The sequence below is a fragment of the Convolutriloba macropyga genome, chromosome 8, assembly GCF_964194025.1.
Source record: "Convolutriloba macropyga chromosome 8, txConMacr16.3, whole genome shotgun sequence".
Taxonomy (NCBI): domain Eukaryota; kingdom Metazoa; phylum Xenacoelomorpha; order Acoela; family Convolutidae; genus Convolutriloba; species Convolutriloba macropyga.
In genome coordinates this window covers 26,474,691-26,500,216 of record NC_134475.1, presented here as the reverse complement: position 1 = coordinate 26,500,216, position 25,526 = coordinate 26,474,691, and positions in this window count along the sequence as shown.

Below are 25,526 nucleotides of genomic sequence, written 5' to 3'. Positions count from 1 at the left end.
TTTATACGTTTTAGCCTTAGCAATTTTAGGGTCTCTCTTCTTTTCTTTGACGGTTAGAGAATAGGTCGAATCCTATTCTCTAATCTTCAAAGAAGCCAAAGAGGCCCATGCAGCAGCTAAGGCACGTTTCCGGTGCTTCTTGCAAGACGGTTATCTTGCAAGAGTCTTACAAGATAGACGGTTATCTTGCAAGACTCTTGCAAATCGGACGGTTATCTTGCAAGATCTTACAAGAATCTTGCAAGATCTTGCAAGATGATACGTAATCTTGCAAGATTCTTGCAAGAATCTTGCAAGATCTTGCAAGATAACCGTCCTATTTTGACTGGGGTGCTTCTGTTGTTTCCTTTTTTAATCTTTGGGTTTATTTTGTAGATAAATCATGAAGACTATACGTTTGTGCAAGATCGGTTTTGAAATTTCTAAAGGCATATTCAGCACCCCCGTATTTGGGTTAAGATTTTTGCAGTTTCAAAAGGCATATTTCCCACCCTATATTTGGGTTGAAATTGTTGAAATTTCTAGTGTTTTTTAGAGTTTTTGAGCATAATAAACTCTCTGAAGATAGCACACAATAGCAAATAAATTAATTGGAGGGCGATCAAAATGGCTTTAAATTTGTTGAAAATCTCAAAGTTTCCAAAAAAATTGTGAGCAAAAACTGTACAAACCAGTAAAGCAGATTAAAAATGTCAATATAAGAGTTAATAATGTCAGGGTCAATAATCATGACCCCTGGATTATGTTGATAGCCTCCTCTTTTATAATTGGGTAATGAAACAATGGAAAAATTTGCGGAAGTTTTCTGAAACAAACTGCTAAGGCCAGAGGTTCACCGAATCATTTCATAATTTAAATTTTGAATGCCTTCAATTGCGAGTTTGTGACTTTCTGCTGCACACATAGAGTCATGCAAACCTTGCTGTTGAACTCTAGAAGAGTGTCCAAAGTATTAAAGCTGTTCTCGCTATAGCATTTTAAATTACAAATAGGCTCTATTAGCTTTTAAACAACACTACTGTACCCAATTGCCCACATCTCAAGTAGGGGACAAAAAATTTGCACTCCACCAGGTGCAACAGAAGGAAAAAGAAGACTTCCGAGGTCTTTGCGGTGAGCAACAGCAATTTCATTAGTTCATTGATGAAAGTGAGGTTTGATAGCAAAACTAACAAACAGGTCACTGAAAGAAAAGATTGACTATACGAGTGATGTTAAAAGTAATAAAAGGTCAAGATGACCACAACAACTGTGTTTTAACTGACTGAACTGTGATGAAAAGATTGAAAAAATTTCTAGCGCAACGAATTTCAAAATAAGAAAAACAGAGGAAAAAAGTTTTCCATGGAATTGAGTTCAGGCCAATTTGGTCTTTCTGCTGGATGTATTCCAGAAGCCAAAACAATAAAAGGATTAGAAAGTTATACAGACCAAAAAAATGGGTGCAGGAAGGCTCGCTTGTTCTGTTCGTGGCACAAAATGTTCCCATATTCACTTTTGAAAGTGTAACATATATCAATATATCAAAAATAATATTGCAGAAGCGTTATTAAAACAACATTGTTTTAATCAAGATATTACGAAAAAATCTCAAGTTATTTTGCCGAATTTTGAAACAGAAACAACAGGAAAACATATTTGAGAGGACCCAAAAATTATTATGTTTTCAGAGGAGCCAAAACAATGTTAGGAAACCTAATTACGAAATACTTACTTCCATTTAAATTATGATAACTATTATCAAAAGAGTTTTACTGAAACTTGTTGTAAATAAACACGGGCCCTTTAAGCTTGAATTGTTTTGAATTATTGATCAGCCTTTTTCTATAACTCTTTTAAAGATTTTTAAAGAATATTAGAGAAATTAAAGATTATTTGGGTTATAAGCGACCCCACTTAGTGAGGGGACGAACTATATACTCAAATGGATTTTTTTTGTTCGGTCATTTTTGGCCGATCGACATAGAGAATCGTAGAGAATCGCGAGTGGTATCTTTTCATTGCTCATCCAACATGAAATTTAAAACAAAAACGAACTTTTGAATTTATTGTCCGACGAAGAGTTAATGACGTTTAACATTATTGTAAAAATTTGATATTTGGAGATGATTTTGTTCAATTTTAGCGTAATTTTGGACCAAAATTTAGTTTTTTTTTGTATCAAAATTTTCATTAAAAATTGTTTTATTCAATCAAAATACAAAAAATTTTGAGTTCTGCATATATGAGGGGCAAAAAGTCTAGTTTTGGTCTCATCGGGAAGCTTACAATCTTGATTTCGATATCTATTGGAGAGCTGTTTTTTTGAATTGCTTTTCAGTGTTTTTTGGTTTGTCCCGTGTCATTTAGAGACAAGGTCCTGTTCATGTCAATTTTAACTAAAACTTCTTTTACGACCAAATGGGGCCTGGTTAACAATTACTTTGTTTTCAAGGAATCATGGCATAATATTTTTTATGGCTTCGACATTGTGTCTTCATAATTTTAGTGAGTTTTGTAATTTGCATGCATTTGTTGCAAATTTTTAGTCCTATATCTTAACCTCGTTAATTAGAAGGGCAGTAGGCATCATAAAGACAAGTAAGTGAACCTGCCTGCTAATGTTTTGAATGCATACCAGTTGGTTAATGAGACTGTAGAAAAATTTTAAAAGAACTTATACATCTGACCCACAATGAGTGTTCGAATATTGTTAATATTGACTCCAAAACAAACTGGTTGGCGATATTATCTTCTTATGGTTGTTTTTTTTACTTTGATGCTACGAGCCCTAAAAAATTTTGTGGTTTTTGTGTATTTGTTCAGAATAGTGGATCATTTTGAAATCTTTTTACCCTATATCTCAATTCACTTTGGCGTTGAAAGTGCTATTAATAAAAAGATAAAGTTATCAGCGAATTGCTTATGGTTTCAATGGCACTGATGCTTTCTTCTAGCACTTTTTTATTTTTTTGTTTCTTCTAAATTTATTTGTTCTTCTTTCAAGTCATCAGACTTCTTCTGAATAATGAATGATCTCTTTGGCTTCAATCAGTTTAGCAATTTTAGCAATTTTTGCATCCGAGATCATCATTGTTAATTGTTTTGATGTCACATTACCACAATACTGAGTGATTCCGTTGACGTTGAGAAGAAAATCAAAATCAACAATCCAAATTTTTCTACTGGGTACTTTATTTATTAAATGAGTTCAAAATTTTCCTCTGGCATTCTTGTTTTTTAAAATTTTTAGAATATTTTTTGAACGTCTTTTTTTTCTTTTTGTCAAATTGAAATTTGATTTAATCAATAAGATGTGCCATCTGCTTTCTTGCGATGTAAACTTCAGCTTTTTTCATTTGTTTTGAGTTACAGTTGATATTGTATCTTGAACACAATGCGTTTTCTTTAAAAAATTGTGAGGGAAAAGTTTGTTTCTTTGTGTTATCCATTAATATAATCTAGTTAATAACAAGTCACATTGATTTTCAAATGAGGCCGCAGTGAACATATACAAATTTTATTTTAAATAATGACTGAAATGATTTATATAACAATTGAAGGAACAAACTATAAATCTTCAGAAAATAGCTGATAACATAATTTTTTTGTACTGTCCCATGGCTTCCTATTAACAAGCACCAATCTCTTGGGGACTTATATGGATATTTAACAAGAATTTTCAATTAGAATCTAACGAATTTTTAATACTTTTGAAAATATTTGGTTTTTAAAGTTTGACTTTGCATTTTTTTCTTTTTTTGTTGACTGTATATCGAGTCTATATTATAAATTATAAATTATATTATAAATTTCGGCATAATTGTCTACCAAATGACGAAAAGATAGAAAAACCCAAAAAATTGTTTTTGGGAATCCCAAAAAACCCAAAAAAAATCCAAAAAAACCAAGTATTTTTCAAAAAATAGTGTATGAACAGAAAGATAGCCTCCAAAGCAAACAACTCAGTGGAATAAAAAACGATGCACTAAATTGATGAGATATGTCAATATTAAAAAAGCGAGTTAAAGCGAAGTTTTATAAAACAAAACATAATAACAAAGTCAACAAGCCGTCAGATAAAAAAAACTAAACAAAATAACCTATTAATCCCCAGTAAAATATGGGGCCAGTCCATCAAAAGGTCTGGTAACAATTAGACAAAAAAACAAAAACAGTAAGGTTGAAAACTTCGCTTATTTTTTCTTAAACAAATAACTTTAAAGTAATGAAAACCATTAGAAATCAAGTTAAATATCTCCTTCGTTTATGATTACCAATGCTCCTATAGAAGGACATTAAGACCTGTCCTTAGTCAATTTTTTTTTGGCGGCTAAAGAGAACAACAAAAAGACAACAAACAAAAATTCAATTAAAACTTTCCAGAAACGCTGTAGAAACCGTAAAGCCATATTTTGGCCCTCAAAATATGCTTCATTGCGCCTTCTTCAAACACCAATATCTTAGTATATGGCCTTTCATTAATGAGACTAGGTAACAAGTAGACAAAAAAGGGAAAAGTTAGTAATAGTTTTGATTTTTTTTCGAATTAAAATTAGTTCCAAAGTCATGAAATCCAATAATTACAAAAAACTATTATAGGTTCGTTGATTCGTCCAAAAAACCCTGAAACCTGCACTTATCCATGTCTACATGTCTACATAAAGAACGTCAAGTATGACAAATCAAATTAACTTATTTTTTTGTGAAAAACCGGAGTCGAAGCCAGTAAGGTCAAAATTCTTTTAAAGTATTAGATTTCGTGACACCAATTTCTTTTGACACTTTCTCTTGACACCAATAATGTCATACTTGACTGGTAATTAACAAGACTAGGTAAATAAAAGACCATTAAAAAAACAAAAATGCAAAAATTAAAAAGTTTTTTCTTGTTTTGGAAAATAACTGTTTTCAAAGTCATGAAAGCCATCAGCTATCTACTAATATCAGAATATCGGCCCAACAATTTTTCCATAAAAAGCCAATGCAACCTGTCATTATATTGGAAATTTAATACGACTAAAACGATAAAGTAAAAACGACAGTTAAAGACAAAATTAAAAAATTTAATTAAATTCTTCAATTCAGAAGTGTCGAAGTCGTTAAAACGATCATCTTTATCTTTCAAGATTTGAATATGTGACAAAACTAGAAAACGTGAAAAACTTGCAAATATCTAAACATAAAAAAAATCTGAAATCTAGTAGTATCAAAGCCACTAAACATTAAATTAAGGCATAAAACCGCAATAGAGATTAGAATTTGAATCAGTATAAGGAAAAAGTCTTCTGTCTTTGCTGACACTAAGCTAAAAGTTGACAAAACAAAGAAAAAAAGGAAAAGTTCATTCCGCCACTAAATATTTAAAAATAAAATATTGTTAAAAGTCAAAACGACCATAAGCTTTCAAGTAAAAAAACTAGATGCCTTAGCCTGGAGGTGCTTAGGAACCAAATTGGACTTATCAATCCTGGGCTTTGATTTGACATGATCTGTCCTTTAATTAGTATAAAAAATATCATATTTTTAAAAAAAAAAGACGACTGATTACAAGCCGAATTCTTTTTGGATTGTAACAGTCCAAGATTGGTCCAAAACTAGCTCTGCTAAGGCTTATTGTCCTTTAGGAAAGCTTAATTTTTTCAAATGTTATAGATATAGATAATTTGTTATTTAAAAACTCAAAAATAAAATCTGCGTTTTTGATAATCAACGCGTAAAGTTGGCAAAAAACGCCAAAGTTTTAATTAAAGAGCACTCTCAACAGAAGTTGAAGTAGAAATAGCCCTCTTTTGAGTGTACAACGGTTCTATTAGCGTTGTTTGGGGGTGTACTTCCGGCAAATTTAATCAAAATGGACTAAAGAAGCTTTTTCGTGCTGTTTTTGATGAAAAAGGCTGAATTTTGAAATATTTAGCCCAAATTTTTGACAAAAAAACCATCAAAATATTCTCCAATAATTTTTTGTCTTTGAAAATAAAATCAACAACACTTTTCTTAAAAATTTTAACAAATTTAACAAAATTGAGAATTATTTAGGCAAAAAATCCGGAAAATGTGAATAAAAACAACGGAGTTCACTCTACTTTTCTCAGAAGTTTAAACCTTGATAACTCCCTGTAAACAACGAAAATAAAAAAATCTTTTTAATTCCATATTCTACGGTGGACGAGCTTTCTAATGAAACCAGTCTCAACTCTCTACGAGGAATATATCGATCGGCAAAAATTGTCTAAAAAAAACCCATTTGAGTATATAGTTCCCCCCCCCCACAAGTGGTTTGGAACAAATATATGAACGCAAACAATTGAATGAGGATAAGGCGCAAGTGAATTGCTTTCACTTGACGTCAGGAACGCTTTCGAATCAATCAATAGAAACACTGACCAATTGAATTAAAGGAAACTCTGTTTAATAACTACTTTTGCATTATATGGAAAATACACAAATGATGCTTAGCAACCTCGAGGCAGCAATATACTTTCAAAAGAGTACCGAATAAGGTAATCGGTTCTGTCTCATGGAGATTTTCCTATGCCTCTCATCAAAAGACTAAGCGATTCAGAGAAACGCACGCAAAATTTATATGCAGTTGACGATGTCACTTGCACGAACTTCACAATCATAGAAAAATGGGTATACGAATTTTTAGAACTAGGCAATTGGGATCTATTCTGTTTTGCCACGCCCCCCTCCCCAGTGTTTTTTATGACCCCCGTAACAAAGTATATGTTGTTATATAGCAGGTTCCTATGTAAGAAAATAGCACGTGCGCCTGGGGGTCATAAAAAGATTTATGCTAACTAAGCTGGGGGGGGGGGGCCAAAACAGAATAGATCCGGCAAATTATACAAACATTATCGTGAACCAAACAAAACTTATCTTATTATCAATGATGATCATGTCAAAGAAGCCAAAAGCCGCTTTGCACTATCTGGTTTAAAATTAGTGGAACGAAAAAGATATTTCGGTGGCTTTATTGGTAATGACAGTAGTCATTACTTTATTGGTTATGACAATAATTTGTAGATAGCAAAATTGAGCGATGATAGAACGAAATTGATCTTTTAAGCAATGCATTAGATATCTGTCCTCATGAATCGTTTTCCGTCTTCACCAAATCCGCACAGACCAAGTGTAACTTTCTAAGTGGAAGTTTCTAAGTGGAACCAAGTGGACAGTAATATCTTATTTTTTCTTTTTTCTTCTTTTTGTCCACTTTATATCGAGCCCCGATTAAAAACATGGCCCATATGCTTTGTAGTTGAGGAAAATTGAATTTCCGCAGTTTAGGTTTTATCAAAAATTTTATCTTAATTTTTCAGGCTCGATATGAAAAATCATCATATTTAGTTTTTCGACAATTCAAAAAAAATTTAACAACCCTTAGTAACCCTTAAAAGACAATAAATGAAAAAGAAATAGAATTAAAAGAAAAATTCTGTGCACCTCTGGAAGACAAGATCAAAAACAATTTTTAGAAAACAGTTTTTGAATGGGAAGCATCAGACAAATTCCTTGTGAGAAATGTAGCTTATCTGCTAAAATGGGGATCGGGGCATCCATCCAAAAGCGTAGTCAGAATGCAAAGGGCAGTTTGAAATGTCAAAAACTTCATCCAGTTTAACAGCAGATTTTAATTTAGATGACAACATCAAGGTGCACATATTAAACATTCTGAGTGCAGGAAAAAAATTTGAAAAATTGAAGCCAAAACAAAAGAGCAGGTCAGTGTCAGTTATACAACTTGTTGTATCAAAAAGTCAACAGCAGTGAGCAAAAAAGAACGACGAATACTCCGATAAAACCCAGACCCAGTTTAAACTCAGAGCCAGTTTTTTATCATCAAAAAATGAAGTTGACAAGGAACTGTTCCGTCCGGTCTCCTTGCAACTGACACTGAGGCCAGTTCTTACTGCAAAATCAATACACAAGAAGAGCTAGATAGCTGCCTGGACAAAAACGTAGAGAAGACCTCTCTATCTTGACAAATATATATCGTTCACAATGTTAGTTTTTTTTGTAGATGGCAAAATGGTTAAAAAAATGTATAATTTATAACAAAACACTGGCTGAAATTTTTTGTCGAAATGAGAGGTGCCAGTCTGAGGTGTCATTAATTGTGTTGAGACGAGACAGTGTTTTTCAATTCTATGATGTAGCATTAGAGCCGCTAAATTAAGAGCGGTTAATTAAACAACCCGGCGTATTAACCGCATACTTTAAAGCGTTAACTACTACTACTTTGAGCACCCGCCAAACAAATTAACGCGCGTTTAGACTAACAATAAATTAAAATTTGAGCCTTTAATTTCTAATTACTAAACGAGCCTCAACTTAGGCCTGGATTATCCAGAACCAAATTCAAACTGGAACTTGAACTAAATTTAAATAGGCGCCGATAATACTGCTCACTTCCCCTGCCTTTTGAGTGACATTTGCAACTCAGGGAAATTGTTAAGAACGATGCAGGTGGATCAGGGGAAAAGCAATAGTTCCCCCACAGAAACCTCCCTTTCATCTGGTTTTTTAATAAGCAGAAGGGAAGATATCAGGCGCCTACGCAAGGATGAAACAGGCTCGAAGGCTCCCGCTTTTTTAATATTTCTTAAAGGAAAAAGCAATAATAATTTCATGAGATGAGCAGAGTTAATTCTCTCAATTTCTCGGCCAATAGGAAAATTAGGAAACCGTTTCACTCTGGACGTGAACGTGGTTTTTCCGCCCCCTATCGGCCCGATGCTTCACCGAAATTATTGAGGGAAAGAATCGGGATAAGAATTATTATTGAAATCACAGAAAGCCGCAGACAACGGCTCTTTTCCTTGAACAGAAATTTTCATCTTCAAATATACACTGTTTAAACAGTAAAACTTGTACAATAACCAACAATTATTCGATAAATTTTTCTAAGTTTTTTCTAAAGCGATTTAACAATTCTCCAACAACTCAAGAAGGTTGATAACAATCGTCATTCAGCTCATCCCGATAATACTACAACGCAACTGGTAATTAATAAGCTGTACTTTTATATTATTCTTTTGTAATTTAACTTTTTCAGCCCCAACTTAAAATTGAGACTTATAGCACTCGACAGGTCTTAGGCATATATTCTTGCCTTCGATTTGTCTTTTATCAGACTAGACTACCCTGCATAAGACGGACTGCATATCTCGCGGTCTAGCAAGTTTTTCCAACGTGTCTAGTTTGATAACTGGTGCGACCAGAGGAAAGAATCACGCCTAAATTTTCGTTTTTCTATCCGATCGGATTAGAATAGTAAAATAATCACTACGATAGAAATGAAAGCACACTAATAGACAAACAAATAGAGTAATTTATATCAAATTTACAGTCAAAAAACAGCAAGTTTACACTAAAATAGTAACCGGCAAGTGATTCTTTGCTCTGGTAAAATTGTTCTGACCCGGGTGGGGGTAATCTATGTCCGATTTTTAGTTTATTTATATAACAATTGAAGTGCTTTCACACTCTGTAGTAAAAATTTAACCCAAAATTATCCCCCCAAAACCTATTTAGCCTAATCTTTACCCAATTTTCACCAAATTTATGGTTGAATTTTAGTAATTTCACTCTAAATAATTGCAATTTATACAGAATTCGTCCCCCAAAACCTGTTTAGTCTAATTCTGAACCAATTTTGACCAAATTTATGGTTAAATTTTAGCATCTACACCCCAAATAACCAAAAGTTATCCAAATTTTGCCACTCCAACGCCTAATTAGCCTGAACTTTAGACAATTTTTACCAACTTCACAGCTGAAATTTAGTATGTTCACACCAAATTGTTCCCCACAAATCATATTTAGAGTAACATATGTCTAGCTTTTACTGAATTTTCGCCCAAAACATAGCATTTTCAAACAACCTAATTTAAATTTAACCAGAATTTATCCCCCGAATATGTGTTTAATGCAACTTATACCAAGTTTTCTACAAATTTAAGCAGATATTTTTGAATTTTTACAAAAATTAACCCAATTCTGGTTAAATATAAGCGTTAAAATAACAGCAAATATCGGGCCAGTGATAGAAATTACATAAATTTAGCCAAAGTTTTGTCCAAATGTTAAGAAAATACCCTATTTTCACAATAAAATTTTTGGGTTTTGGTCAATTTATTAACGAAGTTATGTTGCAAATTAAAAATTTTATAAGAAATTTCCAAATCTTATCAGCTTTTGCATAGAAAAGTACACAAATTGTCATAGAATTGACCCCAAAACTTAGTAAAAAAGAAGAATAATTTGTCGAACAAGAACGCTCGACAAAATAACCAAAAATACGCCAGAATAATTAAATTTAATGGGAATTTCAACAATAAGATTAAAAAATTAATAAAATTAAACAACAATTGACGATATTTTAGCCCAAATTTAAACAAAAAATTACCACTAAATAAACAAAAATTATTCATTTCCTATAACTTTCAATGTACTAAACGCAAAGTTTTAAAACTTTTACACACTTTTTATAAAATTTTAGAGAAACACTATAAAAAATTAGATTAACCGTTTTTTGCATGACTTATATACAGAAGGAAGTGGGTCATTTGAACATTAAAATTAAAGAAAACAATAGTAATGGTAAAGTCTCCTTTTATTTAACTAGTCTTAATAAAACATACTTAGCTATATTCTTCCAATTTCCTAACGATACTAGACAGCGTATTTATTTAACATTTAAACATTCAAATTCTAATTTCAGTGAAGTTTTATATGCTTTAGAAAACCAAAACACATTAATAGAAATACCTAACTCTGTAAACGTGTATGAATAACCAAAAGAAATTACATCCTTTTGCACTAAATCATCTCATTTTTTTAAAGCCAAAATTTTACAACATATGCTTTGATCAACCTGAAGACTTACTGGATCAACCTGAAGACTTAACAAATTTGCTACAATTTTTAAAAAAAGAAAGAGAAAGAGACACAAATAAAGTTTAGCAGAATTCAAGATTATTTGCATTATTTTATTGAGATTGAACACTCTGGACACTACATATCCTTGGTTATTGAACTACACGGTTGAACAAACTGATAGCCATTCTTGGGTAGAAATTTTTAGCACAGATAAAGGAAAACATTTCGAATTTGTAATACAACTACTAAACGGCCCAAAACAAATTGAGTTTTTGGCAAATTGCAAACAACTTCAATTTAAGTTGAGTTTTTATATTTAATTATATAAACATTCATGTTTACATAACTTTTCTACGCACTTCTATACAAACAATTAAGTACTTAGTGTAGTAAAATTATATAAAATAAAACATAAAAATGGCAAACGTTGTAGCCTACCCGGACATAGCATCAGAAAAACTTACGGGACTCGATCCGCCAGAGGACGCCCAAAAATTCTTTAATTTAATACAAAGAAAGATACAATTTTCACTTGGCACAAGAGATCCAGCAGACGCAGGCCTCCAAGCAACGTACGATGCACGGCGTAGAGCTCTTTTTGGTTCAGTTTTACGTGGACCAGTGGCACAATGGTTCGATTCACTAAACCCTGAGTTAAATTGGAATGAAATCCGTGACCAGTTCATCAACAGGTTCACAGATGCTAAGGATAAATATAGAAAAAGATTAGAAGTTGAACACATTAAACGACAACCAGACGAACTGCTCCCAAGGTTCATACATAGGCTAACAAAAGTAGTAGAAAAGGGATGGCCGGAACCAGAGTTTAATAACAATTATCGTACAATTAAATGCATGGAAACTTTTGTGAGAGGTCTAACCCCTCCATCACTCAAACAAAAAGCCCATCAGCTACTAATACAAAACCCTGCGACAACTTGGCAAAATTTACAAGATCAAATTTCAAACAAAAATATCAACTATTTGATGGGTAGTGAGTTCAACGGTACTTCATCCAACAGTATAGATAACAAGTTAGAAATTCAAGAAATAAGACAATAACTTAAAGAACTCAGCAGCCTTCTTAAAGATCACAAAATAAACACCACGAACAACAAAAATAACCAGACAGAGAATCCCAGGTTCAAACAAAATCAAACTAGGTTTTGCAAATTTTGTGAACTTTCCGGACACACCATTGCGTATTGTTTTAATTATAAAGATTTCAAAAACGAAAATCGTTCACCACCTCAATATCGGGAAAAATTTACTGACAATTATAGAAGAAATCGAAATTAATCACCTGGTCAAAATCGACAACAACCATATAAAGAAAACAGAAATCAATATTTCCGGCAATCTCACAATAATTATCCTAATCAAAATCAATCATCTAGAAACTATCAAAATAATTACTCCACGCGTAGTAGACATCAGTCTCCACACCCAGCAAGCCAGTTTAATTAATCTAGAGTTTACCATAATCAGAGTCGGTCAAAAGATAGACCAAACGATAATAGATACAATAGCAATTACCAAACTAACAGGCCCCGTAGTCACGAAAGGCAAATCAATAATAATCAACACTACGATAGATCACGGCACAGAGACCGAAATCGTGATAGCCGCGATAGAACCCCAAACCGCTCAAGCGAAAGAAAAAATTCTAGGGAAAGTAGCCGTGGACAAAGTCCCCGAGTACACTTTGTGAGCGGGACGCAGGGAGGATACTATGTTGACGAAAACAACAGCGAGATATTTTTAAACTAATTACGTCTCCGTCAATAAATACTACTAATACCAATACTAAAAACATTTATTCACATATTTATAGTAGTTTATACCAATCTGTCGGAGACACAAATAAAAATAACGGTTTAGAAACTCAATTCTTATTAGACACAGGAGCATCAAGTTCAATTATTAACTACCATACTTATTTTGAACTCTCTAAAACACAAAAACTTGAACTAAAAAATTCCAAAACCAATACGCTTGCAGTCAACGGTGAAAATTTAAAACTACTTGGTCAAACAATATTTCAAACCTCTTTTGATATAGAAGGCAGATATCAAGTATCTGTCTCCACGTGAGTATCGGCTAAGGATGGATGCAAACCAAATCTACTGGGAATGGATTTTATTGAAAATACCGTAAAATCAATTGATATTGTCTCTCCAAAAATTGAACTAAAACTTTCCCCGAAGTTTCAGTCTTACTTTCTTGATTCCAAACAGAAAGCTACCCTTACATAAGTAAATACAAAATTGTAGCTCTTGAAAAACCATTACCCTTAGCACCAAAATCTACTACACGCGTCATTTCAATCCAACCCCCAAACGAATTTTTCCGAAAAGGGACATCATTCATAATAGGAAATAATCTTCAGGACAAAGGTATTTACACATACAATGTCCAGTGTTTCAGGAAAGAAAAAGAACTTCCAATTATGCTAAATAACCCAAATAATAGCAAGGTTGTTATTGAAAAAGGATCAATTGGTCACACGTTAGAAGACATTGAAGTGAAACACGAACCTGAATTCTCGGTTGTTGATAACATTGCTTTTGTCAATCACTTAATGAATAGTGATACAAACTGGGCTCAAATATTTCATGTAAGCGGTAAACAAAATGCAAAGGTGACATCAAAAATGGATTTCATCGAATTATCAAAAAGAAAGGAAAAGCTTAAGAAAACTGAAAAACGGAAACGCCAACAGGATTTTACAGATCAGTATGAACTTGAAACAAATTTTAGCAATGATCTGAAAGATCTGAAACGAAAATTCGAAAAATCTGATGAAAACATTCGCCCAATCGACCTACCAAAAGAACACCTTGAGGGTTTAATAAAGACGACCAAACCTTACTAAAAAAATTTGACTTCAGCGAATCACATATTAGTGATGAAAAACTACTTAAGTTAATGAAAACACTAATCAAAAACAAAGACGTGTACTCACAGTACAAGTACGATGTGGGAAAAATAAAACAAAAATTTCATGTCAAGCTTCTACCAAATTCAACTCTTGCCAAACAGAGACCATCTACGGTACCTTTACATTACCAAGAAAAGTTAGAAAACCTACTGGAACAAACATGTAAATCAGGTATCATTCGGGAAATGGGTAATGATAAACAAATGGGATCAGAATTCATTAATCCAATTATTATCCTACCCAGGAGAACACAGTTAAATTAGTGATGGACGCTAGGTATTTAAATTCAATCACAGACTTAAGTAGATTTTGCTGGCCTGTGTAATCCATCGGAACCCCTTTACTAGATTAAAAGGAAACTACTTTACTACGGGTGATCTTTGTTCAGCTTACAATCAAGTACCCCTTAGAGAGGAAACAAAACAACATGTAAACTTTGTAATTGGACCAAAGCAGGACTCATTTGAACGAGGATTTTACGGTCTATGCGGACTCCCTATCTTCTTTAGTAGTATAATGACTATTCATTTTGCACCACTAATTAGGAACAAACAAGCAATCACATACATTGATGACACAATCATGCAATCACAAACTGAAACAGAAATGTTTGAAATTATTAATATGTACCATCATCTACTAAGAAAATCAGGATTAAAAGCACAACCTGAGAAAACAAAATTCTTTCTAAGAAAGGTACAATTTCTGGGACATGTAGTAGGAAAAGATGAAATTCAACCAGTGAAAAAACGTGTTGCAGATTTTAAAGCATTAAAATCACCAGAAAGCAAGCGTGATGTTATGAGAACTTTAGGGTGTTTAGGATTCTATAGCACGTATATCAAATACTTACATGTAGATTGTAAGCCATTTTACGAATTAACACGATCTGAAACCAAATTTGCTTGGACACCAGAAGACGAAAATCTCTTTAATGGTATTAAAAACAGAATTAGCGAAGATTTTGATATACATGCCTGTTACCTGCCTAGCAATATACATGCCTAGCAATACCTGTTACTAAGTACCCATTTCATGTGCATGTAGACGCATCATCGATAGTCGTAGAATCAATATTGGTTCAAGAATTCCCCGAATGGAAAAGAATAGTGTCATTCAATTCCAGAATTTACACTAAAAAGGAACAAAAAATGAGCACAACAGCCCGTGAACTTTGTGGTGTAATATCAGCATTGCAAACCTACGAACATTACTTAATTGGGTCACCCCATTCTGTTTACGTCTTTACTGACCATAAACCTTTAATGTATCTATGGGGCAGGCGAGGAAAACTCTCACACAGATTATTTCGATATCAATTAGTAATAACTCGATTCCAAAATTTGAAAATAATCTGGACTGAAGGTAAAAACTTAGCTTTTCCAGATATTCTCAGTCGGAATGTCAAAATCAATGACTTAGACAGATACCAACTCAAACACAAGAAAATCCCAAAAGATATCAGTTTTTACGATCAAAATGGCTGTGAGGAAAAATATTTTGTTCTACGAGATAGTGAAAAACGCCCCGCAGACAATTTTTTCCCAATCCTTAAACAAAGCAAAACAAGAATAGACAAATACATCTTCAAAAACGATAAAATGATTAGACAACACTACAATCCTAACCAAAACAGACTTTGTTCAATAAACAACGTTTCAGAAAACTTTGCTTATGGCCCATCTATAAACCACTATAGACGCCATCAAAACCACTACATAACACCAGTAAACGAAGCAGACGAATTTGATAATTAATTACACTGAGATTCGGTTTGATGATGAGGAAGAAAGCGACCAAGAAATGGGATTTCAGAAAAGAGTTTGAACTATTTAATGAAGATTCCACCTCTCAAAATGAACACCCCTCAGAGCAGATGGAAGAAATATCAGAAGATGATTCTTATTCACCTGTTGAATATGATAAAATCATCCTTGCAAAAACCACTCTCCCTGATGAGACTGGAATTATCAAAAAATTACCAGACCCATCAAAAATAAAAGACGCAAAACAAGTAATTTAAAAACTTACAACTTTTTCTAATGAAGTGGATTTAAACACCGAAGTAATCTGTCAAGAACAATTAAAGGATCCTGTCTTACAACAAATTCGACACATGCGATCCGAAAACAAGAAGAATGAGAAAAACATTAAATTCGGTGAATCAAAAGCAATAATGGCTTACATTAACAAGTTCGAAAAATTGTGTTTTGTAGGCAATATGTTATGTATCAAAGAACATTCAGAAGACACACCTTGAATATCTAAAAATTTGCGTTCCATTATCCCTGTTTCTCAAAGTTTTTTCGTTGGCACATTGCGAATTATCAGGACATGTAGGACTCGACAAAACACTTGCAAACGTAAAACGATTTTTTTACTGGCCTGGTCTTTACAAGTGGATAGAGAATCTATTTGCTGATTGTTTAGACTGTCAAAGAAACAAACATAAACGATAAAGTCTATTTGAAGCACCATTAGAAAAATGGACTGATACGGTACCTTTCTTATTCCATATGGTACACATTGATCATAAAGGACCACTAAATCCCCCATCAAACGGAAAAAATCATTGCTTAGTTATTGTAGACTCTTTTTCTCGATTTATTCAAGTTTACCTAGTGAGTTCAACCGACGCTGTTGATACCATCCGAGAACTTGAAAAATTTATTCTCGCATTTGGAATACCACAAAAACTAGTCTAAAATAAGGGGTCCGCATTCATGAACCAAGATTTTACTAGTTACACCCATGAACTAGGGATAACTCATGCCCCCAGAACAGCCTTCTCTCCATGGACAAATGGAAAGGTTGAAGTCCAAAACAAACAATTAGGTGCTCATTTTAGAATTTTTCTAGACCAAGCTCAGGGTCGATGGGATGAGTTAGCACCAAAATTTGCATTCGCTCACAATACAGTACCTAATGCAAGCACAGGTATTTCTCCCTATGATATTGTGTTTGGACAAAAGCCGCAAATTCCACTTTCTCTTAAACTTGTATTATTAAGAGACTCTAAACAAACCTGTAATTCAGAGAGTTCTGTAAAGGCCTTCCATTGCATAGACACACCCTTCAGACTTCGAAAAACAAAGAAATTGTTAAATTACTAAAACCAACAATAATTAATTCACTCTTGCAGCGAGAGAACCGCTTCAAACAAATTTATAACAACGCCTACAAACAAAGCTTAGAAAGCAATAACGGAGCCCATAAATACCGAAATAAACATAAATTGAGTAAACCATTGGAAATTGGTCAAAAGGTACTTCTGGAAAATCATAAAATTGATTTGGGTAAACCAAAAAAGTTACAAGAATTAAGATCTGGACCATACACAGTAACAAATAAAATCACCAATGTAGATTATGAAGTAACTTTGGATAGCAACACTTCCGTGATAAAAGTGGCGCATAGGAACCACTTAGATGAGTATTACCATTCTGAGGAGACTATACCAGAACTTACTTTAGAATATGGAATTGACAGCAATAATTCTGACATCTTTTATAAAAACTTAATGACCAGTCAAATATCTAAATTGAATAGTCCTTTGACTAAACATTCCTTCCAAAACCCGTGTGTTACAGAATATTTGCCAGTAGAGAGAATATCACCAAAATTTGAAAATCTAGACAAAGGAGCCGATTCACATAGAACACCTAGCAAGTCCGATTCAGGATTCAAAGAAAGTGTCGAAAGTGGCCCATCCGGAAACAATAGGAATTTTATAGAAACTCATTCAAGTACTCCAACTCCGTTAAACCAGTGCTCTTTAAGACTACCTGACTATCCGAACTTAAGTCCTATACATCGATTCCAATCTAATAATAATCAAAACTTTCAAAATCAAAATCCTCAAAACACTCAAATAGATAATCATACAAACGTTAGATCCTGTAACCGCTCAAAAAAAGCCCCCTCCCGCTATCAGGCCGGATTTACTTAAATTTGTTTTAGGTACCAATAAACCCAGACGAGTAACTGGACGTACGTATCAATATCCAAACTTAAGAAACCTCTTCGAGCAAGGTAGCTGAAAAAGACAGAATGAACAGAAATCCTCGTTATAACAAACTTAGCTTTATTTTTTTTAATGCCATCAACTTATATTTTCTCACCTTAGTTAGTTCCAGTAGAGCAAATCTTATTCCGTCTGACGATTTAAACGATGTGTCTGACAAGATAAGAGTCATTCATTACGACTGCTCCCAACCAGGAGAAAATAACATGTATGCCTTAAATAAAGTTGCGCCTTGTAAAATTACCCGAAAAAATATTTAAATGGTAGATACACAAGTTACACTCTATCAAAGATCTTATCGAACGTTTGTAAAAGCACTAATGTGTAGAGCTACGCAATGGTCTTACGTTACAATTGTGGTATGTGGTCACATTCATCAATAGTACACAATGCTCCAGTCATTACTTATGATCTTATTCTGTCTCCCGAACAACGCTAACAAGCTAACAAAACAGGAAAGTTAAAAGTTACAGGATTTGGCGACGAAATAGATGTCGATATAAAATACGGAGTAAGTAAGGTGACCTACCACAACAGAGGAACAAAATTAAATAAAGAATCCCCAACATTGTGTGACGATCGTGGACAAATAAAACAATATTCCTTTGAGACTTTGATGCAACAGGTTATATTGGATATTGACATAAAAGATAGATCCATTTACAACAGTCAAGGACAAAAACTTCCTTGTGCTCTATCAGAAAATGGTTGTTCTTCAACATAACTCGACCCCTTTGCTTATAATTGGGAGGCACCGGAAAATTGTATAGTTACCAAAAGACTTTCACAAAATGCTAAAACGCTAAAACATGAAAACGAACCTGGTAACGTACAGTATTTCGTAGTGAGTGATGAAAAACCCGAGACACCATATGAAGGCCCAGGAACTTATTCTCCTGCTGAAATGGATATCAAACTTAGAATAATTGATGAAAAGGAAAAGGTGTGTGGAAAACCTGAATTTTTTCATAGAACCAATTTAGATTCCTTATATGTTTCTTATTCTGGCGGATTTAATAAGAAGACTGGCGTACCAAATAAAAAAGTTGTACAAAAATTTTTCCATAAACTTCGTGTTGAACCTGACAATACTTTAAGTGTTAATGGATTAAAAAGAGTGCCGTCTGCTGATCAAGAGAACTCAGCCACCTATAATGGTTTCCAACCTGGAAAACACGTAGGAAAGGATAAACTGGATTATGACCTTAATCTCGCGGTAAAAATGGACTACATAATTTATCATAATTACTTGCAAATAAAACATGCATGGAAAAGTGTGGTCATGAATCAATGCGAGCTTGATTGCACTGAAAAACAAATGATACTTGTGTTGGCCACTCAAAATACTCGTTTGGCTGAATTCATGCTAACCGGCAACCACTCGAAGTTTTTCGACGCTGATGGTAGCATAGGTTGGTTATACCAGTGTCCCAAACGAAATTCACCAATTAAAGTTCTTGATCAGTGTTATGATAGAATCCATATCCATTATAATGAGAGGACTATGTTTGTCTATCCAATTACCAGGCAAATTTATCTTGCAGCTAATGAAGTAAAATGTGTTGGGGGCTACAAAAATGCTTACCAACTTGATATTGATAATGATAATTCTTGGTACCATTTATTGCCAGCACCTGTTCCTTTGCATGCAACCGCCTAGAATATTTGCACCAAATTTTGTAGACTCTGCACCAAAATTTATCGGATACGAATCACAACGAGCCGGTATTTACACACCTAATCAACTACAAGCTTTTTGGGACAACATTTTACACTCAGACGCATCAAAGGCAGTTCTGACAAAAATTTCTAGGGAAGTCCTAATGGGTAGACAAACACGTAGGAAAACCTGGAAAACACGTAGGAAAGGATAAACTGGAATATGACCTTAATCTCGTGGTAAAAATGAACTACATAATTTATCATAATTACTTGCAAATAAAACATGCATGGAAAAGTGTGGTCATGAATCAATGCGAGCTTGATCGCACTCAAAATGACATCTTTGCTTCCGCAATGGGGATTAATAGACAAATTTATCTTGATTCCTTGTTATCTCCTCAATTCTTCTCAAATAGTTTCAAGCGCACTTTCGGCACAATAACTTACTATCTTGAAAAAATTGGAATGTACTTTGCATGTTTTCTTTGTTTAAAATTTATTATAGACATAGTAGTTGCAATAGTTAGAGCATTTGAACTTCATACGATCTCCAACAAAACTTTAGGATTTTGGAAAATTATGTTAGGAGCAACATAAAATCTAATTCTTTTTTTCAAATGAAGAAAAACCCAGTGCTCCCATTATTCAAATTTATTCAAATTACAATTCAAGACAATTACCACACGTATAGTACAATAGAAAGCCAACACCAGTGTACTCATAAACCCATTGTTGAGGAAAACAAAAAGGAAGAAAATCAAATATATCCTCAATTACAAAACGCCAAAAATCCGAACCAAATCCTACCCCCCTAAAAGGCATAAACTGAATTTTTTTATTTTAGGTATGAGAATTTGAGATTTGGTTATGAACAAGAAATTTATCAAACAACCCAACGTGTTGTTTAATCAATTTGGTGACCATACTGGACAAATATTGGCTTCGAGTATCTCTTGCAGAGACAAAATTATTTTGATTAAAGTTCCTTCTATTTACTATGCTGATATACTCGAATTAGCTATACCACCAGAAAATTACAATTTTTTCCTTCTTTTACGATCATTAGTTGACGAAAATATAAGCATTGTAAATCTAGGTAGTAACTTCGAAATTGTTCGAACCTACCCAAAAACCCTTTTTTAAATTCCTAATTAGTTTTTCACAAAATTTACAAGCAATATAACTATTTTTACTTTACATTATTAGGCCAAACCAATATTTACAGTATGGTATGTACTTTCTATACAAGGATCGTCTAGTTTCGATCTACCAAATAAGAAAAACTTTTGAACAAGAACGAAATGTTATAACCCCGCTATTAGTTTTAGACTTTGAATTTTGGGATACTTGGGAAACATGCAGTTTAGCAATAACACCTGAATGCCCTTATTGAAAATATTTTGCGTATTTAGCTCTATTTAATCTGAACACTCTGCCAACTGATTTAAGCTCTCAACAATGATTCCATTAATAGAAAGGAATTTATCCATAAAATTCAATAATCAAGAATTCTCGCTATTAGCAATACAACACGTTGACACATATTTTGCAATTTTGTTTGTAACACTACCTAATAGCATTCTTCACAAAACACTAGTATTGATAAGTAACCCCAAGTTTCTGGATTTCATTTGTTTCTTATCTAGCAGACAAAACAGTACTTTCAAACTCCCTCAAGTGTTCTACTTTTTCTAAAAAATATGATCTTTTCTTATAAAGACTGTCATATACAAACACAATTTTTTGAAAAATCCTTCATAACAACAGAAAACTATCAATTTATTCCTTTATTGTTTTTGCATTTTGAATGCTTAGAAACTTGGACTGATGATTCCATTACATTATCACCAGCTTCCCCATATTGGCCATTTTTTACAAATCTATGTGACACTTTGGATGTAACGAATCCTTTTCCATTTGATTTAGATCTCGTATAATGCTCTTCCATTTCAATGAGCGCCTGGTTGACATCACCGAATTAAAAAAATCCTTCACTACCATCACAGCTGGAGAAGTTAAACCGTGTATTATCATTCAATTATCTGATTGGGAAAATGGTAGAACATACAATACCCAAGTTACGATGGGAATGAAATATTGGGACTTCTTCTTGGCTATCATCGATCTCGAAGAGCCATTTCCCAGCCAGCTGAACACACTCCTCTAAAAAAAAGCATACCTTTCACCATGAGTTTGAACAATTTATTTGACGATAAGCAGAAAATTAAATTAATAAAAGTACAACGCTGGTTTGAACAAAAACAAAACGGTCAACTGGCACATTGTTTAAGAATACTATTTTTTTATTCGAGCAATGGAGTGACTGATAGTTTTGACGTTTATCCAGCTGACGTTAACTTCAAATTTCTCCTTGATATTTCCGAAACAAGTACAACAAAACAAAGCATCATCCAATAAAAACAGATTTTTTTTGCCTCTCCAAAACAAAAAGTTTGCCCTATTCCCTCTTCTTTCTCTTCCGTCAAAGTAGGTGTATCGAACCAAATAAACTGAAATCAGCAAAATGTTTCTTTATTTCAATAATAACTTGCTAAAGATTACGCTAGTTGAACGGAACTCTACGGTGACAAACTTCGGATTTATACCATCTATAAAGATCCATTATTGTAAAATTACCACCAAAAAATGTGAAACTATAACAATACAACTAGATCACCCCCATTGGGAGTTTTTCTTCAAAATATTAGACCTAAAGTCACCACTTCCAACAACATTAAACCATTGGTAATACAATTTCTCTTTTCAAAAAAGCCTACATGGGAAACGTATTCATCACTTTTCAAGCAACCCAAATTGACACAACCCCCAAGGTCGAATGCCCTATTTGCTATTTATCCTGCAGAACTTTCAAAAAATTACATAGAAATCCTCAGAACCAACCTCCTCATTTCGCATGTATCCCCTGCAGAAATCAATTATTTTATTATTGGGAAAAACCAAATTGCCCCATTTGTGTCACCCCTATTTATACTTTGAGTAACTGCCACTATTTTCAATGCGATAGTTGCCAACAAATATAAAAGTATAAAATAGCCCATAGTCATTTCAAAAACGTGCACCCTAACGAATTTATCTGTTGCGACTGTCTGCCATTCGACATCACCAAATGCCCCTTGTGCAAGGAAGCGATTGACCCAAAAAATCCTTAGTAAAAGCACCCTCTAAATTAATGTCCCCGTAGTACAATTTTTTTTCATTACCTTTATTCAATTTAATTTCATTATAATGCTTCCTGAAATTTTATACAATTTCCTCATTGAGATTTTTTTAATAACCTTAGCTTGCTACAGTGGTATTTTAATCTTCTTCCTTTTCGTCAGTAGTCTCCTTTTTACCCTTTTTCTCCTCCTCATTGCCATTCAAGCTCCACAATTCCAGCAAGAACGACGAGCAATGACCTAGAAATAAAACATCCTTACAATTTTTAAACATGAGTACCCAAAACCTCCAAGTAATTAAACCAAAACCCATAAAGGGACCACTTCAGTGTTTGCGTTGTAATGAGAAAGTAACCGTTTTCAAAAAATTACATACAGAAGATGAAAATGAACAACCACATGTAGCGTGTTTAATATGTTACAAACTTGTAATTACAGATATTGTATATGATATGTGCCCAAAATGTACAAAATTCAACATCATTTTTTCAATCTTCTTATGGTTCCAGTGTGGATCCTTCAAAGCAATAGAATTACAGTACTCCATTGCAAAAGTCCTTCATTTTTCAACTCATAGTCCAGTTAACTACTGCAAAAGTTGTGCTAATGATTACTCAGCCTGTACAATATGCGCTAAAACATTAGACATCTAAAAGATTATAATTTATGCCCTCTTTGCGAAAAAGCAATCACATAATCTAAAATGCGTCCAAAAACGTCCAAATTTTTAATTCCCTTCCTGGTTTTACTTTTAATCCACTCGATATCCCTAGTTCAATTCAGTTTTTACCAGGAACAAGTCACCTCCTTCACCCTAGTTCTACATTACTCATTGATATGACAAAATGCACCCCATAATATTGTTTATTCTTTTATTTATTCTGCTGAGCGCATTGGCAATATCATTTTTTATCAATTATTATCTCCTTTCTGCAAGTGGCCAAATTTTTTTCCAGATATAGAAGATAACCGATACCCTGACACAATATAAAAATTTCCCCGCAAAATACCCCGCAAAATAATCTTCAAGCTCAGCAGGTTTGTCTCCCCCGCTGCACGGGTCGTTCCAGCTGTGTATAGTGTGACACACTTCCCAAGTTCACACCTCCGGGCAGCGGAGAAAGACGTACTTGTGTCAGGGCTGCCCGCCTGACATAAGCAAAAAATTTTTTTTTATTTGACCCCCCTTTCTAATTAAAACTTGCAAAATTTTCAAAAAACCCTTATCTCAAAAAGGGAAATATCCCCTTCATCCTTCCAAATACCCCGTTGGCTTACCCATAAATCAAAAATTAAATGTCCTAATTGCTCTCAAGATTGCGCAAAATTCGAGAGATTACATAATCCCGTACCAAATGAGAACCCGCACTACATATGCATGCCATGCAAAGACGCCCTCTATAAAAAACATCCAAACCCAAAATGCCCAGTCTGTTTAACCCCATGTTTGGCATTCACAATCACATATTATTTCATTTGTTATTCATGCAGAAGAACACGTACGCAATTAGCGATAACAAAAAATAAACACCTCCAATGTCATGAAGACAAAACTTTCTGCAGGAGTTGCACCAACACGTTTAAAAAATGCCCGGTATGCAAAATCCGATTGCACAGTGATAAAAATTGAGTATTTTCTCAGTATTGACCATCTGTTTCATAAAAAGACACATTCCATCAGTGTCACTAGGATACATCAATTGAAAAATCCTGCAGCAAATCAAAAATTGGCAACAAAAATCCTTTTATGTGCATTTAAATTTGTACCCTATTATTTTCAAATTCTCTATTTTTACCCGTGATGAGGGCTTAGCCACAAACAAAACAAAAAATAAAAACTGAAAAATCTCCAAAATATTGCAGTTAGCAAACGAAAACAACTTTCTATTCAATTTAATAAGAAAAGAGACAAAAAGAAACAGAAAAAGTAAAACTTTACTTAAAACTTCAAAAACATTTGATTTATTACAAATTTTTTAAATTACTTTTTACTCTCATTAGCAAGATAATTGCAAGCAATTATAAAATGTCATAATGTGTGATATTGATGACACAGGCTAACCAAAATCAAAACATTTTAGATCATTAACAAGGAAACACTCACAATGACTGCCAGACCCACACTCGCAAGCGTGGTAATCCCCAGTCAACATCAACAAATGACAACACAACGGGAACAAAAACAAATCCATTCTTCTCAGCCTCCTATTTTCTCGAAGCCTCCATTTAAATCTCAGAGCACACAACAAGTTACTACAGCCATTGCAGCTCCATCAACTTCCAGTCAATATGATCCGCAAAACAATTGGATAGTCAATCGCAAGAGACCAGCTCTAGGAACTCATCGAACCGGTCACGCTGAAAAATTCAGGAAAATGTCAAATATTGACGATCTGTTAACGGAAGATGATAGAAATAACATCCGTCATTGCCTAGACATACAGAAAACAAGAGAAGCGGAAATGAACACTGAAAACCCCAGGTTTGTTACAAACCTCAAATATGCGCTAAAACTAAGTATAATAAATCCGCTGTACTCGAAAGAGTTAAACTGAGCAATATCATTACAGGAGAAGACCTCTTCATGAAAGCAAGCGAACTACCAATTCTAAAAGATTTCTCCTCGAGCAACAACCAAAATGTATGGAGGATTAAAAACCGAAATCCGACCACAAAAAATGTATAATATTAGGAACAATCAGCTGGACATTTACGCTAATGTACCTTATGCAGCTATAACTGCTTTCCCTTCAACTAATGAACAGAACGAAATCACGAGAAAATCCTTAATTTCGGAAAATACGAGTTTAAGACAGGAATTGTTCATCAAAGAAACGGAATTGCAGGAACTGCA